The sequence below is a fragment of the Alligator mississippiensis genome, chromosome 5 (genome assembly GCF_030867095.1).
Source record: "Alligator mississippiensis isolate rAllMis1 chromosome 5, rAllMis1, whole genome shotgun sequence".
Lineage (NCBI taxonomy): Eukaryota > Metazoa > Chordata > Crocodylia > Alligatoridae > Alligator > Alligator mississippiensis.
In genome coordinates this window covers 16,937,981-16,947,620 of record NC_081828.1, presented here as the reverse complement: position 1 = coordinate 16,947,620, position 9,640 = coordinate 16,937,981, and positions in this window count along the sequence as shown.

The window sequence follows — 9,640 nt, the reverse complement described above, 5'->3', positions numbered from 1 at the left end:
TGTCTTAATACTGTCTGTGCCATCTAAATTACTTGATACGGAGTCACAGGGGGCTTTTTTCCCTTGAACAACACTGTGACTAAGAGAAATCCCTCAGCTGAGGGGATTTTAAAAGATGGAGGCCCTCATGTGAATTTGGAATGTGAATAAAGGTTTATTATTTTCCATTCCTACAGGCCTGTGTAGTAATATGGGTCAAAAATCAAGAAGTAATAATTCCTCTTTAAAAGTCTCATTAATCTAGAAATAATACTGTGTACGAGATGTCCCTTAGATATGGGAGTTTAGCATCAGAAAAACAATTGACATTACCACCACTGCTGTTGTCTCTGCTTTCACCTCTCCGAACAGCCTCGTTTGTGGCTGTCTTAACAACAAGGCAAATGTATTTTAATATACATTTTAGATTCTTTCTATTCTGAACTGAAACATCATTTTCCCATAAGGAACACAGTGCTATATTGATCTCAGAATATCAGCATAGACAGTTCTGAAGGTCAGTTTGACAACATATGTTCTGAAAAGACTGAGAATCTGTATTTGATAATAATATTTAAATTCCTAAACATATACCTCATTTATATTTCGATAGCAAGCAGACATCCACTCAGCTATCACAGCATATCATTATTCTTGACACTTGAAAACATCCTCTTATTTTTCTTTACTAAAGGTAATCTGCTCAGATGATGACACAACATTCATTAACAACACAAACATTTTGATATGTAAGCACAGCTTCAATATTCTAGGTATGTGGAAAGGGGGATAGCTTTTCAGTTATACAGATGCTAATGCACAGCTTGCCACTTATGAAATTCAACATCTTAACTTACCATCAAACAGCAATATTTGATGCACTGAAATAAAAAACAGGGTTCACTGCAATCTCTTTCCTCCAGCATATTATATAACAACAGTTTTTTTTTAAGCTGGGGTTTTTGCATCACAGATACAGAATGCAGGATGCATTTTTTTAAAATGGTTACTCAGCACCATGTATTTAATTATGCACCATCTTATTCTTTTTCCATTATACACAGTTCCATTTAGTTTTTCCTTACCTTTATTTTCAGATTGCTTCATTCTCTTCTTCCTCTTGCTGCAGATCAGCAGGAAGCCCAAGCTGATTTGTGAAACGCTGACTTTTGATTTGTCATTCACGGCCAGTCATAGGTCACGGAGGCTACGTCCATCAAGCAGGGGTACCGATGTGCAATAATTGTACGTAAGTGTGTATGGTACTGGGTTATAGTTGAGATTATACAGAATCGGAGAAGGATGAGGATGTAAGCAGACATAACACACTTCCTAAAATGTGGCATGGAGTAGGATCTGGAGTCAAAGGATTTTCCCTTAAATCAATTCTGCACCAAGTTCGTTTGTTTTTTTTTAAATCAAAATCCCTTGGACCAAATTCAGCGGGAAAGAAGTGCATAGGTAAGACAGTATTCAGGAGTACAGCACTTGGAAATCAGAAGGAAGTTTGATAAGCGAGACAACATGCCCAAGGATTACCAATTCAGACATATTCATTTCTATTTTTCGTCATTCCCCTTTGAATGACACTTGCCGTTATAAGCTGTAACCATGCTGATTCCTTCTTGTGGTAAGCAGCCACTGTAAATCCAACATTGTTATGGAAAAAAGAGAGTAAACTGCAGTGGACTTGAAAGACTGTCTATATAGCAAGTAGATCTATAAATGCTACAGCTAACAAGTCCAGTAAACACTGGTGCATATTAAAAATTCTTATCACAGTCCTGCTGTGGTTGTAGCAGCATTATCAGCCAGGAGTTCTGTTTCTTCAGGGCAAGATATTATTAAGCAAATTCAATGGGCAGTTCTACTAAAGGTACTTCTACAGCTCATATTCCCATAGTATTTGAACATCTCTTAACCTTTAATGTAGTTATCCTCACAACTACCTCCATGTAGTAAGAAATGCTAGAAACAATAGCTAGGCTAAATTAAATAAGAAGGTTAAACAAGAAGTCTGGAATAGAGAAAGAGGTTGAGCTGATGACTTCCACTGTAGCGCTAACTACTAAACCATCCTTCTCCACAGTCTGCCGTGATGACACTGCCCCTCCCAGAACCCAAGAAAGTCATCTGTAAAATAAATGGACTTTCCTGCTGATTTATGTCTTCTAATTAATCACAGTATCTTTCCCAGGTTAAAAAGCCAACGTGGGGATGCCTCAAGGTGTGTTGCAGCGCACATTCAAGCAGCACATTTAAAAGCACCATGCAGGGAACCCACAATTCTTGAAACAGTTCACAATTTGCAGAATATGAAACTCAAAAGAAGTATTCCCCGAGGTGATAACCAGCCTTAATTAATTAGTATATGGGTAAATGGAACATGAACCAGTGCTCTAACTAAAATTGGCCTAGTACTATCACTGGGAAAATCCAGTATGAAATATTAAATGTCACTCATTAAAGTCATTTGTATTTGATAACAGACTGGGTTCATCTCTACCCATATGCATATCTGCATGGTCACTGAAGACTTTGTCATTGCAATTCCAAATAAGCAGCACAAATTACAAAGTGGCAGGGATGATAAAATCTGGACTACCCACCCCAAAAATAAAACAAGTCTTGCTCACCCTATATGGGATTTTCTTTAACTCTTAGTAGTATTAGGACTATGACATTAATTTGAGATTAATTGTAGTCAAGTATTTACATAAAACTCAAAGAGTTCACATTTCAGAAGCTTCAGCTCCCAATCAGGCATCAAATAAGTAGTCACATTTCAAGGCAGGTCAGCACATTTAATGGTGAAATTTCTTGAAACTCTAGCCAGATGTAGCTTAATGGAACTTGATTGGAGCTTTTTTAAAAGTTTGGCCCCAACTGTGAGTACTGAACACTTGAAAATCTGGTTCAGTATGTTCCCAGGGCCATATGCATACACAAACACAGCAAAACATTCCCTAGGGAAGTATAAGCAGTAGTGGGAACAGGACCCATTTTTTAATGTGTCCTCTACCCTTTCTCGAGCAGGTCTAGATGACACTAAAAGTGCCAGGGTCCTTGTTTCACTAAGGACCACAAAGGGCAGTAGGGAAGCGGTGGGATACTTTCCTTAAGAGTTTATTGCCAGTAGGACCTCAGAGGAGCATAAAGGAGAAGAGACTGAGTGTATCTACACATGCATTAGATCCAGGAACAGTTTGCTCACCAGTAAACTACTCGCAAGTAAATGTTCCCATGCAGGTGTCTACACATGTTGAAAAGTAGGAGTAGATTTGCTGCTAATGGCAGCAAACTGCTCTTGCTTCCTGGGGCCCTGCAATGGGCCCCTGCCACCACCAGGGGGAGCTCTAGGCCTGGGGGCTGGCAGGGAGCACTGGGCCAGGAGCCAGTTGTCTTCTGGCAAGAGCGGGACATTCGTCCCTGCTCCCTAGGGACTGTCTGCTGCCGGGGTGAAGACAAAGTCCCCCTGGTTGGCAGCAGAGAGCTCCCCATCCAGGCTCCCTGATCATGGCAGGGGACTTGGAAAACGCTGCAGGTGAGGGGCTGGTCCCAGCCTCCTACCCCAATCCACTAGTGTGGCAGCTGGTAGCAAACCCCCAGCTAGAATCCCTGCCCTGCCAGGGGCTCACCGCTAGCTGCCCCGCTGGTGGATCAGGACAGGGGCTAGTCCTCACCCAGGCTCTTGTGGTGAAACCCGCCCTGGCATCAGGCAGCTCCCAGGGGCAGGAAGCAAACTCCCACTCCCTGGTGGCCAGCTGACTGGAGCTGAGCACTACTGCACAGTAACTACTTATGAGTAAATTTTCTACTTGCATTTGCAGGTAAACTATGCTACTTTGCAGTAAAGCGTCCTGTGTAGATGCACCCTGTGAGGAACATAAGAGTCAAAGTGGGAATATTCCAGAATCCGCCAGTGAAAAGGCAACCACAACACATTTTTCCTCCTATGTGCTATTCCTGGTCTGTGTCAGGGCACACCTGAAATAGGAGACCGTTACTTTTGAACACTTAGTCCCTGCAGTACACTGGGGCTTTGCTCAAGGGCGCTTGCCTCCTGACCTAGAAGTGAGATGCTGCATTGGCCAGACAGTGAAGTTGTGAACTTATCCAGGCACGTTGCACAAGCCAAGCTCTACCAAATTCTCCTCTGACCCTGGCTGTCTTCTGTAACATGAATGCTTGTTGCAGCAGTCAGCTGCTTGTTAGTAATGGGCACTAAATATGGATAAAAATACAACACAAGCTTCTCACACTCTAGGATGAATCATGGAAGCGCTACTGTAAGCTAAGCCATTTTTCTACTTATTTTTCAGTGTTAAGCCAAAGTTATGATTTGGGTCAATTACAGGTTTCAAGATCCCTAAAGAAAAAATTCCCAACAAAAACATATTAACCCAGCATGATGGACATGATTTTAAATGTTGCTCTACATTTAATATTCATCAACTTCAATGATTGCATTCTCTCCTACAGAACGTACTCAGCTCTCAGTGCAAACCTCTCAACTTTGGACAGAGCACTGCAGCAAAAGTCACATGGCCCAGGTCTGCCAACCCCACAAGTAGACTCTGAGTCAGCTCACTCATGAATCATGCTGGCTAACAGGAGCATTTTGAGACTCAAAGTTTTAGTGGTATTGAATGCAACTATGGTGACCAAAAGAAGGATTTTATTCATGGTGTTTTCGTGTCAGAGCCAAGGAGGAAGATAAAAGAAATTGAGGGAAAAAGTGGACTTGTACTGATAGCGCCTGCCTTGTTTTCCATCTGTAAACAGTATTGGGAAAGGAAGTTGAGTAGAGTAGCTAAGTCAGCTGGGGGAACATTTGGTGTCTCTTCAAATTTTGTCCTACTTAGTACGGTTGGTCCAGAGCAGACTGTGCTATTTAGCCAGGTTTGCAAAGCAATTTTATTTCTAGTGTAACTGTGCACTTTTATCAGCCCAATATGTACTGGACCAGCATAAGGATCTAGAAAAGGTTAGAAAGATATCTTTTGAAAGATGACTCTTTTGACAGCTCTAGGCTCAAGTGACCCTTTTATATAAAAGCATGTTGCTCTCAGTGAGTGCCTTCCAGCTCTCGGTGGCAGAAACAGAAATGAAACTCCTTTGCAATTGATATCTTTTCATTTTCAAGTTTATTTTTGCAAGGGGTGACACTATTTCTTCAACACTATTTCTTCAACCAGAAGAAGTGTCACTTCTTGGTGTCCTCATTTTCCCACTGCATTGACTCTTTTATAGTTGCTCCCTGCCCAGTTCCCCCCAAACTTCACCTATGAGGACTATCATGGCTAAAGGCAGCAGTGAATGAAGTACAATACAAGTAATAAAGAAAAATTACCAAGCGTTTCCTTCTCATTCAGCATGATTACACATAGGGAACTCCTACAGCAGACGGAAGCTGAAACCCACAAAGAGCAGGCATGTGTATACATTTGAAGATCTTCCAGTTGCTCAGCTGAGCCATCTAAGCAGCTTTGCTTAGATGCTTTGCTTAGATTTGAAGAGTCCAACAATGCTAGGAACCATCAAAGAAGCAGGTGTAAATTAGACTATCAGACTCTCACTCCTCAAATTAAGGGCACTTCTACAGCTCAGTTTCAGAGGTACTGGATGCCAACAACTCCATTTGATGCCTGTGGAGGTTGCAGGAACTCAGTTGCCCTGCCAATTGGGCAGGATGCTTTACAGCCATGTTTGCTGGCCAGAGAAAAGTTATACACACACAGTGTGCTCCACAGACCAAGAAACATTAGGTGCAGGAAATAAGAGACTTTAGTGAGGGCATACATACAGCCCAAAACTTCCACTCAGACACCAATGTCATGAACCCACTGGGCTGCCCCCCCTCCAGTGATAGCTTGCAGGGCCACAGATGGCACCGTGAAAGGGGACGGAGTAAGGAAGCAGCTGCCCTGGAAGGAGTAGCACAACCAGAAATAAGATGGGAAATAAGTAGCATTTGTAACCCAGTTCTTCTTCAGTGTAATTCCCCCAAGGCAATGCCTCAAGCTGCTGTCAGACTTGGTCATTTTTAAGGACCCTGGGCCTCAGCTAGGGTGGCCACTGGTCTTGTTTGATACTGAACCATTCTGTTTTTAAACCCTTTGTCCCCTGTCTGTTTCTGAATGAGGAACGAACTGCAAAAAGCCCTGTTTTTCAATTCATTGGTAGAAATACATGTCAACCACTTGTTCTCATGATTATATAGGCTGTGCCTAGAGGTAGGGTGGTGCACAACCAGGAGAAGCAGGGTGCTGAGACAGCTAGGGAGGGAAGTGGCCTTTTTGTGGTGGCCCCACCTCTTACTACTGATGGGCCAAGGAACCAGTGATGCCACCCCTCACTGCTGATTAGCCGAGGTGAGAGCTCCACCCTTCACTACTGATTGGCCAAAAGGTGGGGAAAAAAAAGATAACAGACCAATGTAAAGCAATATTCCACAATGAGAAGGGAGAGAAGATTAAAAAAAAAAAAAAAAAAGCCTCTCCCTTTTGCTTTCTCAAGGATATAAATCTTAACTAATTGGTGGGGACCTACTTCATTCAATTTTGTGGATTTCACAGAAACTGCAAAATCCATTGTTTGCAAGATCCGCAAAAAATTAACGAAAAAAACCTGACTCCCCAGTGGGAGCCAGTGGCTTCTGCTCCTGGGAAGGGAAGTTTCACTGAAACAAAGAAGTTTAAATAAAACCATTCAGAGATTAGGTATTAAAATATTGAAATTATGCTTACCAACCATTCATAAATACTGGACACTGGTTGGAGAGAATTTGGAGACCCCTACATGCTGAACTGTTTAGAGAATCCCCTGCTGACAGAGATTGAGAGCCTGACCAGTAATCCACATGCCAGGCCTGTGATCCTGGCTGCCTGCAATCCTGGCTGCATGTCCGAGTGTGTGCACCCTTCCTACCCCTGACTGCAGCAGCCTGGAGCCTGTGGCTGGGCTGTCCTGTGGCCCTACCTGCTGCCCCACATTTGGCAAGCCATTAGCCCTGGCCTTCCACTGCTTATGGTTGGAATGACCCAAGGGTCTGCTTGAGTTTTTCACTCACCCACCCCTATTAAATGCCTACATCTGTTTTGCTACTAGACTAAAGAACTCCAGGCCTGTCTTGTTCTTGATAACTTTGCCTTTGCATTCAGTCAGAGGACTATATTCTCAGAGAGGGCCTGATTTTACATTGTCTTCACTTTATAGTGTAATATGTCCCTGTGCAAAGCGCTTATGAAAGGTTACTATTTAGATTAGAGTATGAGGTTCAAGGTAGGGAAGAATCAAGCTTGGCACGGTAGATGAGAATCTTCTCACAACAGAACCTCATGTCCAAGTTTAGCAACCAGAGAAACCTAACAATAGTTAAGTTACCATGGAGATCAAAGTGGTCAAGACCACAATTGAGTGATAAAGTTATAGTCTTAAAGCAATGGGCTTTCAACAGAGGTTTATTAAAAAAAAAATACTGGTTGTTTACTATGATATTCACAAAATCAACCATAATTTTCAAGTGTTGCCACCCCATCCTATTAGTACAACCCTTGTTGCTAGGGAGAATCGAAGAAGCTTATAAACTGATTGCCTCTATGGGGAACAATAGTGCCCATATAGTCAGAAAGATGAGTTTTTAAAAATAGTAATGAGTATCTACATATAGAGGTGCACAGACAGGGAAAAAAAGTAACTATAAACAACACGTGACATAAGACAAGGGACATTTATTTGTATGCTCTAGCAAACAAAGCTTCCAGTCACAGGCAAGTAATTTCTGCTATGTCTAGGTTTATTTTATTTTATTTTTTTCCATCGTCATAATGCCTTCCTCCTCCACAGGAACTTTGAGAAGTTCATTTAATGGAGTTTATAAAGAGTTTTAATATTCTTGGTTGTTAAGTGGTAGACATAAATGCAATGTTTATCATAAAAATAAAGTATTTGTAACCAGATAATGCTTTGCATACAGTTGAACATTACCTTAGGCGTTTGTTCCTAAACAAGCTGCTTATCTCAATTTTATTTAACAGGTGTGAAAAAATGTTTGTGTTCTTCCCTCCGGCATTTTCTTTAGAACATATAAAATAATCTTGTTAAAATGTTGTATTCACCCTGCTGAAACATGCTGTTTTAATTCTAAACTGCCCCTTGTAGATGCAGCATTCAGAACTACAACACATTCTCAGTGCCGGGGAAGGGGAAGTTACTGTTTGCGTGAGTGAAGAACTCCCCTAGAAGGCTGTATGGCTCACAACATAAAATCGATAGCTCTGACTCTTAACCCCCTCCACACATTGCAGGCATCACACACTTAAGGTAATTACACAATTAACCAGTTAAGACCAGCCACACTTGCACAGTAGGTATCGCATCATAAAAAGATCCAACCAGCTATTAACTTAGACCTCAAAAATGGGTACAAACTCTATAGCAGGTTCCTATGCAACTTTAAAATTTGCACACGTAGCAGGGTCTCCATTGCAACTGATGGGGCAGCAGGGGTGCACCATGCTGCTGCAACTGAGGGGACTCCCAGCCCCAACAGCTGCTGACTCTGGGTCCTGGCTGTACAAGGACCCAAAGACCTGCAGCTATGGATGCTGGTTGCCAGGACCCAATTCAGTCCAAGCAGCTGGGGGCATGGCTGCCTCAGGGATGCGTGAACCCCTTAAGGCTGGGAGATGGTAGCAGCCTCAACTGAAGGGGCTCCCAGCTGCAGGAACTTGCTTCTTGGCAGTGCAGGGGAAGCCTGAGATCAGACTCCCCCTGCACTGGCAATAAGGCACAATAGGATCTAATGAACAGTCCCATGCAGGATGGCAGGAGATGCGAGTGTGTGGATCCTGCATTAGATCCCATTGCACCTTTACCTGCACGTGTAGAGGGGCCTTCGTGAGTTGACACTGGGCTGGGCTGGAGTTTGTATTGCACTGTAGCCTCACTGATGCTATAGAACAGTTGGCAAATCCACACTTGCATTTTATCCCATTTTTTACTCTGTCTTTAAATCTCCTTCCCTTCAAAGCTGATTCTAGAATTTTGCATACTATTGATGTCAGATTAATGGGTCTGTAATTGCCTGAATCGTTTTTCTCCCCTTTCTTAAATATAGGCATTATTACACTTGCTATTCTGAAGACTACCCTCAACTTGATAGATGTATTCAAAATTATGCAGTTTCATGTGCTAGTTCTTCCCAAATTCTGGGATAAAGATCTTCCCATCAGTCTGACTTGAACACATCAATATCTTTGAGTTTTGCTTCTGGCTTGGATATGATTAATTCCCTTATCCTCATTCCCATTAGTCATCTTGCCTTTACTTGCAATTCAATATCCTTGTTATTGCAAACGGATGCAAAAATATTCATTTATTTTCTGGGCTATGTTGCATTTGCTTTTAATCTCTACCCTACCCCCATTACACAGCAGACCATTTTTTCTTTCTTTGTTTTTTTTATTTTTTATTAGTATATGACTAAAGAAACTTATCTTTTAATTCCCTGAGCAAAGTCTACCTTAGCTCAAATTTTGAGCAATTCTCACTTTCTGACCTCCAAGACCTAGCTTTCTTTACTGATTAGTCCCCCCTTGGGATTGAGCTCAGTTTACACCTATTACCTTGTTCAAGGAGTTTAGGTAACCAGATCCTC